Raw genomic sequence first — 9,814 nt, forward strand, 5'->3', positions numbered from 1 at the left:
TTATAGTTCCTCAAACTTTGAATAGAAGAATAAACATTAAAGAAATTACATCAATTTTATTTCATTAATAGCAAAAAGACCCTTTTAGAGTTTTGGTGCCCCCATTAGAGTTCAGCATTTCTACGGAGCAGGAGACTGCACCACTCCTTTTTTTATTTTTTATTTTTATTTATTTATTTATTTTTGAGACGGCGTCTCTCTCTGTCGTCAGTGGCGAGATCTCGGCTCGCCGCAACCTCCACCTCCCGGGTTCAAGCGATTCTCCTGCCTCAGCCTCCCGAGTGGCTGGGATTACAGGCGCGTGCCATCACACCCAGCTAATTTTGTATTTTTAGCAGAGACAGGGTTTCATCATGTTGGCCAGGCTGGTCTTCATCTCTTGATCTCCTGATCCACCCGCTTTGGCCTCCCAAAGTGCTGGGATTACAGGCATGACCCACCGCGCCTGTCCCGGCCCATTTTTTTGTTTTTCTTTTGAGACGGAGTTTCGCTCTTGTTACCCGGGCTGGAGTGCAACGGTGCAATGGCGCGATCTCGGCTCACCGCAACCTCTGCCTCCTGGGTTCAAGGGGTTCTCCTCCCTCAGCCTCCCGAGTAGCTGGATTACAGGGGTGCGCCACCGCGCCCAGCCAGCTGTACCACTCTTGAACATCACCCTCTTCCCAATCCTGCCGCGCTCCTATGGCCTTCCTCTTCCCAGTCTCAGAGGCTTCCTCTGGGATGTCTTTCAGGCCTTGCAGTACAAAACAAACTCTTATTTCTCCTCTGTAAGAGAAACCTCTAGGATGAAACACCTTGCATAAAAAATGTTGAGGAAGTGGCGGAAAAGTTCTCAGTCTATCCTGAGCCTTACACAAAAGGAAGAATAAGACAAAATTTTAATATCTTTACAAATTATTCTACTGAAGTCTCTTGCCTCACCACAGCTTCCTTTCTGGAAAAGCTGAGACATACAGGCAGAAAGACCTGATATTTTCAAGGAGACAACTGGGCAAAGTGGACATAAGCCAGATATGTGCCCAGGGTACAGCTGAAAGGAGTTCACAGAACTTTGCCTAAGTATATTTGTAATTAAAACCTGAAAATTTGCAAACATGTTAAATGTCTCCTCCTAACTTTAGTATCACTAGGGACTTGGGGAGGTATGTTTCGAAGGTGGCTTAGCAGGGGTATATTTGTTTAGGCGCCTGATAGGACTCTGCAGGAGCTGACAGCTGTTGACCAGTAAGGTGAAAATGCACCAGTATCGGGTCAATTGTCAGACTTTTCTCTTTCTGGCAAGTACCAGGTGGAAAGTATGTTCTGCACATTATTTTTAAAAATGTTTAAACCAGTATGTTTATATCTGCCTTCCCTCAGAAGGACACTCAATTTTCCTTTGTAAAATAACTTTTATGAACCCACTGTTACTTTGTCTTTTTTTTAATTGGGTCAAAAAAATAATAAATGGCAATGAAATAGGCATTTCTGTATTTTTCTTTAAGAATGGAAACCCATCTTCAGGTTACTGCTGAAGGAAATATACTTAAACCTTTGACTTTACATCATCAAAGAAGCATCTCAAGAAATTTTCCTTTCAAACATTTATTTGTTGAAGTCATTTTGTTTATATCCCAACTGGAGATAACTCAGTTAAAATGTACTTAGGAACAAAATCCTGAGTAATATTAACATATTTGAGGGCATTACGCCAGTAACATGCCAGCAAGAGTATATCTTTTCATTTGAAAGAAGCTTAGCAGGTGCCAAAGAAGAATAAAAAATTAATTGCATCAAAATGACATTTGTTTTAAGGGGATCATTATGTCATTATGTGATTTTATTTGGATCATATTTGTCAATCTAAACATTTATGATGTGGCTGAAAAAATTGAGAAATAAAAAGGTCCAGAACACTTACATATTTTTAGTTTGAAACTTGTTTCTAGAGATTCTTTTTCGTTATTTTGGTTAGTGGATTTTTTTTTTTTTTTTTTTTTTTTTTTTTTTTGAGATGCATTTTTGCACTGTCGCCTAGGCTGTAGGGCAGTGGTGGGATCTCGGCTCACTGCAACCTCCACCTCCTGGGTTAAGCAATTCTCCTGCTTCAGCCTCCCAAGTAGCTGGGACTACAGGTGTCCATCACCACACCCAGCTAATTTTTTTGTATTTTTAATAGAGACAGGGTTTCACCATGTTGGCCAGGATAGTCTCGATCTCCTGAACTCATGATCTGCCTGCCTCGGCCTCCCAAAGTACTGGGATTATAGGGTGTATCTTTAATCATTTAAACCATAAGATACCCCCTCTTTAGTCAGGCAGTTGTTTTATTCACTACTGAAAGAGAAGGAAAGAGTAAAATTAAAGGTATGAGTCGACTGAGATAACATTTCTTTCTTTTGACTTTCACTGGGGAATACTGTAGATTGAAAGAAAGGGTTCTTCTCCTGCTAAATATTTTACATCCTTAAAAATGAAATGGTGACTGGTCACCAAAACAGAAACTTGAATTGAATAAATGTGTCAGACTCTATATTGAATATTAAATAATTATTTCGTCTAAGGCAAATGCTCATTTATATTCTGTGTAAACCGCTGTGACTTGCTACGTATTTTCTGTTGTTTATTTCCCAAAAGCCTACAAACTACTCGAAATTAGAACTTTAGCCTACTTTTCTATAAGCATAGATTGATTACTGTAGGGCTAGAATATAATTTATGCTCATAATTACTTGTTGAATTATGTTTTTAATATTGTAAGCCAATATTTTCCCAAATATGTTCTGTTGAGAATTAGGCTTTCTAGACAGAGGCTCGTAAAACATTAGCTCCATGGTCAAATAAATTTGAAGAACTACCTGGTGTATTTTTTTTTCATTCAACAAACATTTATTTCGCTTTGACAGTGTAGGGTCTTGTTGGGTGCTAGATTGGTCTTTGCACAAACAAGAGAGTATGACAGAGAAACAAAGAAAGGCCATCTGGAAAAGTGACACCTGCTGCTACTGTAATAGTGTGAAAATAAGTCATATGTTATTATAATACGATGTATTTTTTCTGGATTTATCATATTTCTCATTTAAAATTTTTTAAATTTTTTAAAATTTTTATGGGCATATAGTATATATATACATGTATAGGGCACATGAAATGTTTTCATATATTCATATAATGCATAATAATTACCTCATTTATTATTTCTTTGTGTTAAGAACATTCCAGTGATACACTTTTAGTTATTTGAAAATGGCCTATAAATTATTGTTGACTGCAGTAACCCTGTTGTGCTATCAAATGTGAGATCTTATTTATTCTATCGAAGTATATTTTTGTACCATTAACCACCCCCACTCCCCCTGCCTCTCCTCTACCTTTCCCAGCCATCATTCTGCTATCTCCATGAGTTCAATTATTGTAATTATTAGTGCTCACAAATGAGTAAGAACATATGAAGTTTGTCTTTCTGTGCCTGGCTTATTTCACTTGACAATGTCCTCCAGTTCCAACCGTGTCCTCCAGTTCTTGCAAATGACAGGATCTCATTCTTTTTTATGTCAGAATCATACTCCATTGTGTATATGTATGAATTTTCTTTATTCATTTGTCTGTTGATGGACATATAGTTTGCTTCCAAATCTTGGCTATTATGCTGCAATAAACATAAGAGTAAAGATATTGCTTCAATATGCTGATTTCCTCTCTTTTGGGTATATGTCTAGCAGTCAGATTGCTGGATCATTTGGTAGCTCTATTTTAGTGTTTTGAGGAAGCTCCATACTGTTCTCCATAATGGCTATGTTAATAATGTGCATTCCCACCAACACTGTACAAGGGTTGCCTTTTCTTCATGTCCTTGCTAGCATTTGCTTTTGCCTGTCTTTTGGATACAAGCAATAATATAACTGGGGTAAGGTGGTATCCTGGGTTGGAGTGCAATGGCTCAATTTCGGTTCACTGCAACCTCCACTTCCTGGATTCAAGTGATTCTCTTGTCTCAGCCTCCCGAGTAGCTGAGATTACAGGCACCTGCCATCATGCATGGCTAATTTTTTGTATTTTTAGTAGAGACAGGATTTCACTAGGTTGGTCAGGCTGGTCTCTAACTCCTGATCTCAGGCAATCCACCCACCTTGGCCTCCCAAAGTGCTGGGATTACAGGCGCGAGCCACTGCACCCAGCCACAAATAACACCTTATAATCCATTATTTTAAGCTGATGACAACATAACTCTAATTGCAAAAACAGCCAAACAAACAAGCAAAGAGAAAACTAATAAAAACTCTACACTTTATCTCCCCACTTTTTTAACTTTTTATTTTCTATCTCTATTATACTGTATATGTCTTGAGAAGTTTCTGTACTTATTATTTTTGACGGGTTAATGTTTTTGTCTTCCTGCTCATCATATGAGTAGTTTACGCACAACAATTAGTGTTATGATATTTTCTAGTTGTCTGTGTATTTCCTTTTACCATTTAATTAGGGACCTTCAATGATTTATTTCTTGTTAATATCCTTTTCTTTCATATTGAAGAACTCCCTTTAGCATTTCTTGTAGGACATGCTTGGTATTGTTGAAATCACTCAGCTTTCATTTGTCTGAAAAAGCCTTTATTTCTTTTTTATGTTTGAAGGATATTTTTGTTGGATATAATTTTCTAGCATAAAAGTTTTTTTCCTTCAGCACTTTACATATGTCATGGTACTCTCGCCTGGACTGCAAAGTTTTAGCTGAGAAGTCTATTACAGATGTATTGGAGCTCCATTGTATGTTATTTGTTTCTTTTCTCTTACTGCTTTTTGGATCCTTTACTTATTGTTCACCACTGGAAATTTGATTATTAAATGCCTTCAGGTAGTCTTACTTAGCTTAAATCTGCTTGGTGTTCTGTAACTTTATTGTACTTGAATATTGATACTTTTCTCTAGGCTTAAAACGTTTTCTGTTATTAACTCTTTGAGTAAACTTTCTACCCTGATCTCTCTACCTCCTCTTTAAGGCTATAACTCTTAGTTTTGCACTTTTGAGGGTATTTTCTAGATCTTGCAGGCATGCTTCTTTTTTATCCCTTTTTCTGTCTCCTCTGCCTGTGTATTTTCAAATAGCCTGTCTTCAAGCTCACTAATTTTTCCTTCTACTTCATTCATTTTGCTGTTGACTCTAATGCATTCTTCAGTTTGTCACTTGCCTGTGTTTGAAATTGTATCAAAATAAATATCATTAAAAAATCACATCTAAACAACTAAATTGAAAACAGTTAAGTTTGCCATCCTATGTGAGAAGCTGGAAAGAGAACATTAGGGAAAATCTTTTTAAAGAGCAGAGAGAAGGAGATAATACGAGAGCAGAAATTGGCTCTCTCCTGTGTGCGGTGACTCACACCTGTAATCCCAACACTCTGAAAGGCCGAGGTGGGTGGATCAGCTGAGGTCAGGAGTACATAGAACTTTTTCATAGACTACCCAAGTGTACCAGTTATCTACCTTTGCCCTGTTTGCTTTATCATTTGCAGTCTCCCTCTGTCCATAAATATGCACAGTTTTTTCTGATGCCATTTTGTGGATTTCTTTTGTCTCAGATTGTGGCATTGCCTGAGGCACAAGCTTTTGGATTTGTAATGACCTGCACATGCCCAGGAGGGGGTGGGGGCTATCTCTTTGCTCTGCTTCTAGTCAGAGATTTCATATTGGCCATTTTGATGACTTGCACATCGACATTATTGACTCTGATCATGATGCCTGTCAATTCCTATATATACAGTAAGATGTTAGGTTGTCAGGTATGTTTCATATTCCTGTTTCTAAAATTGTGTCAACATCATTCCTTTTCATACTTGTACCAATATCAGTTGAAATAGTCATCAAACATAGAAACCTGAAAAAGCAAATTTCTTAGAATTATTAGACCTCTGAGTTTTATTTTAATGTTCACAAGGATTTATCTGACTTTAAGAGTGGGATTAGTGTTTCTAAAAACGGATAACCTAGCGGTGCTTTTGTTGGGTCTCTTAATTCCTGCTTCCCATTTCTCACTGGGGCACTTTTTTGCTAAAGTTTGTATGCTGCATCTTCTTGTTTGTAAGATGTCCTTAGGGTTGGGAACAGTGGCTGCAGATGGGACCATGGTATTAAAAACTGCTTCTTTGGGAACTCAGGGGTAATGCATCCTGTACTGAGGTCTCTGCAGCTTTCTGAACTACATTTCACAACATTGGACAAAAGATTTTTTGGATTTGTGAGACCAGTTTGCAGCTTTGCCACAATCGAGTCTAAACACTAAGACTTCCCTGTGCGCTGGCAGAGCTTGCATTTTGCTTTCAGTAAAGCTCTTGGAAGCAGAATGGCCTCTTTGGACTGAACAAATTTGAGTTACCTCAGAACAACTGTGAGGTTTGTAAAACCATTGCTATCGAAAGTGGGATGTTAAATAGTTTCTTAGCCCTGGTCATTATTCAGCTGTCTTTTCCAAGTCCAAGGCAGACTTAGCCTCTGTGGCTCCTTTTACAGTAGCCATGTGTTCTGGATGTGAAATGTTACTGATCCTTTTGGTCTTACAAGGCTAAGAAAAGATATATCCTTATTTTAGAAGTTACAAGAAAAAGAAATTGCCTCACCTAACAATTAAAGCATTGCTGAATTTCTACTCAGTCACTGTGGGAGAGTCAAAGAATAACTACAATGATGCCCATGCATAAGCCACTTATGACTTGGTACAAAAATTGACATGAGGTGAGGAAGAATACGTGTGCGTGTATATACACAAAACCATAAATGTAAAGCATCCAGTGAGTGGTTCCAACAGTAGAATGCTATGCAGGAGTTCAGAGGAAGGAGGTAACTTTTCAGTTGTCTTGGTTTGAGAACGTTTTATGTAGTACAATGTGAATATGATACTTTATTGTGGTGGTAAAACATAAGACCTTATTAGATATCCTGGACACTCCACCCTGACCAGCTGCCATGGTGTATATAAATTTGATTACTTTATGTCGGAGCCTACTTAAATCATTAACAATGAACCGAGAATATCTTGGCATGTTTTTTTTTTTGATGAAGAGAGAGGTCGTTTAAAAGAAGTCAACTCCAAAGACTAAGTGTGGCTGGCAAGAGGCCCATGATTTCTAGGGAGGGAAATTGCCCACCCATTCCTGTGGTGGCCTCTCTTTATTATGCAAATACAGGGCAAGTAAGCACGGTCATCCTGCCTTTGGGAAAGAATAACAAACCTTCTTGTGGCTTCACAAAGGCCACCCTTCCCTAGAACTCTCTTGTGTACACTCATCTGTCTGGGGAGGTGTCAGGGGCATTGGATCTCACCTCTCCTTCATTCTGAGGTTCAGTGTAATTACAGCCTCTCTCATAGATGGAAGTCAGCTGACAGGAAAGGATACCAAAGGCCTCCAAGAGGGAACTCCCCTTAGGGAAGGTTGGAAGAGTGAGGAGCTGGACATCATGCCAGGAAGCAGAGTTTGTGCTGCTGTCCCGTGCCTCTCACAACCACCTGGACACAGCAGATGTCCTTAGGGTTGGGAACAGTGGCTGCAGATGGGACTGTAGTACTAAAAACTGCCCCTTTGGGACCTCAGGGGTAATGCATCCTGTACTGAGATCTCTGCAGTTTTCTGAACTACATTTCACAACATTGGACAAAAGATTTTTTGGATTTGTGAGACCAGTTTGCAGCTTTGCCACAATCGAGTCTAAACACTAAGACTTCCCTGTGCACTGGCAGGGTTTGCATTTTGCTTTCAGGGAGGCACTTGGAAGCAGAACAGCCTCTTTGGGCTGAACAAATCTAAGTTACCTCAGAACAACTGGGAGGTAGATGCTAAGGCCTCTAGAAAAAAAACCAGCTTCTTGTTCACCTGACACAGGTAGCTTGAAATGTCATAATTTGAGAGAATAAGATAGGTGATATTTAATCTCTCTTGCTTCAAATTGGTTACACTGATTTTAGCAGCTTTGCCAAATCAGTGGGATCACATTCATTTAAAAAGGTTAAAAGATGATGGATGGCATTTCTGCAAAAGCCTGGAAAATTTTATCTAGTTATGAATTAACACTTGTCATCCTGCAGTTGGCAAGAGTTTTGTTTTAAGATGATTGACAATGAAGAACCAAATAGCTAGTTTCTGAAGGCTTGTCTTTAAAATTCAACAAAACAAAAATATCATCTAATAGGCAAATAGAGATATCCAAACCAGATACCCAAGGCATCATTCTTTACCCAATTAAAGGCAAGTTTCTTGCTCTTTGTGGGGTGTGAGAATTGGGTCCACAGTTCACATCATTCATCTCTGGGAAGTGTTTCATTGGCAACGTGATTGTGACAACATCTTGTCCTTTAATTAAATGAAGAGAAACAATCGCTTCCTAAGGAAGGAACAAAATAGCTCACTTTTCTGGTCCTAGGACAGCTGATATCTGTGCAACACTTTTTGCATTATGATGATGTATATGCCATGATGCACCCCCTTCAAGAAGAGGAAACATTTCAAGGACCATAAACTAGTCCTTGTACCTAGTGTAATGTAACCTCCTTGTACCACATATTCTCTGCATGCAGACTTCTGTAGAACCAAAGGGAAAATTTCTGCTTTGTTCTTTGAATGTTTGCTGAAAATCAACTAACATAAGACAGATTAATAAGAGAGAAGAATACGAATTCATTTGATCATAGTTTTAAGTGACATGGAGACCCAAAATACAGGAGAACAGTCCATTTTTATGTTTAAATTCAAAGTATAGCTGGCTGTGTAGAAATAGGATTGGACCAAAAGTGTATAATGTAATGCTGATAGACTGTGGGGAAACCCAGCAAAGCCTGTCTGTTTAGATTTTATTTGGCTTCTCTGCTGCATTCCTTCCTTTTGGGCACTGGGCAAGACTCGTTCTGGAATGGGGGTCTTGTGACCTACAATCAGAAAAAGTGGATCGAATAATTTCTTTTCTTTTCCTTCCTTCCTTCCTTCCTTCCTTCCTTCCTTCCTTCCTTCCTTCCTTCCTCCCTCCCTCCCTCCCTCTCTCTCTCTCTCTCTTTCTTTCTTTCTTTCTTTCGCCTTTCTTTTTCCTTCCTTTCTTTCCCTTCTTTTTTTTCTTTTCTTTTCTTTGATGGAGTCTGGCTCTGTCTCCCAGGCTGGAGTGCAACGCCGCCATCTCGGCTCACCACAACCTCTGCCTCCCCGGTTCAAGCCGTTCTCTTGCCTCAGCCTCCCAAGTAACTGGGACCACAGGTGTGTGCCATGACACCCAGCTATTTTGTGTGTGTGTGTGTGTGTGTGTATTTTTAGTAGAGATGGGGTTTTACTGTGTTAGCCAGGATGGTCCATCTCCTTACCTTGTAATCTGCCCACTTCGGCCTCCCAAAGTGCTGGGATAACAGGCATAAGCCACCGTGCCTGGCCGATAATTTCTTTATGTGTTTGTTTGTTTGTTTTTGAGATGGAGTGTCACACTGTTGCCCGAGCTGGAGTGCAATGCCGTGATCTCAGTTCACTGCAACCTCCAGCTCCTGGGTTCATGTGATTCTCCAGCCTCAGCCTACTGAGTAGCTGAGATTACAGGTGCAAACCACTACACCTGGCTAATTTTTTTTGTATTTTTTTTTTTTTTTTTTAGTAGAAACGGGTTGGCCAGACTGGTCTCGAACTCCTGACCTCATGATCCACCCGCCTCGGCCTCCCAAAGTGCTGGGATTGCAGACGTGAGCCATCGCACTCAGTCACATGGTGTTTTTTACACAAAAAGTTGGGGAGGGGGGCCGGGCGCGGTGGCTCAAGCCTGTAATCCCAGCACTTTGGGAGGCCGAGGCGGGTGGATCACGAGGTCAAGAGAT

At 39.7% G+C, this 9,814-nt stretch overlaps 1 pseudogene; it reads left to right on the forward strand.

Moving 5' to 3' along the window:
• Nucleotides 1-1,235: 1,235 nt before the first annotated feature.
• On the forward strand, nt 1,236-6,597 carry LOC108299453 (annotated as a pseudogene).
• Nucleotides 6,598-9,814: the final 3,217 nt, after the last annotated feature.

The sequence above is a fragment of the Cebus imitator genome, unplaced genomic scaffold (genome assembly GCF_001604975.1).
Source record: "Cebus imitator isolate Cc_AM_T3 unplaced genomic scaffold, Cebus_imitator-1.0 Scaffold22, whole genome shotgun sequence".
NCBI lineage: Eukaryota > Metazoa > Chordata > Mammalia > Primates > Cebidae > Cebus > Cebus imitator.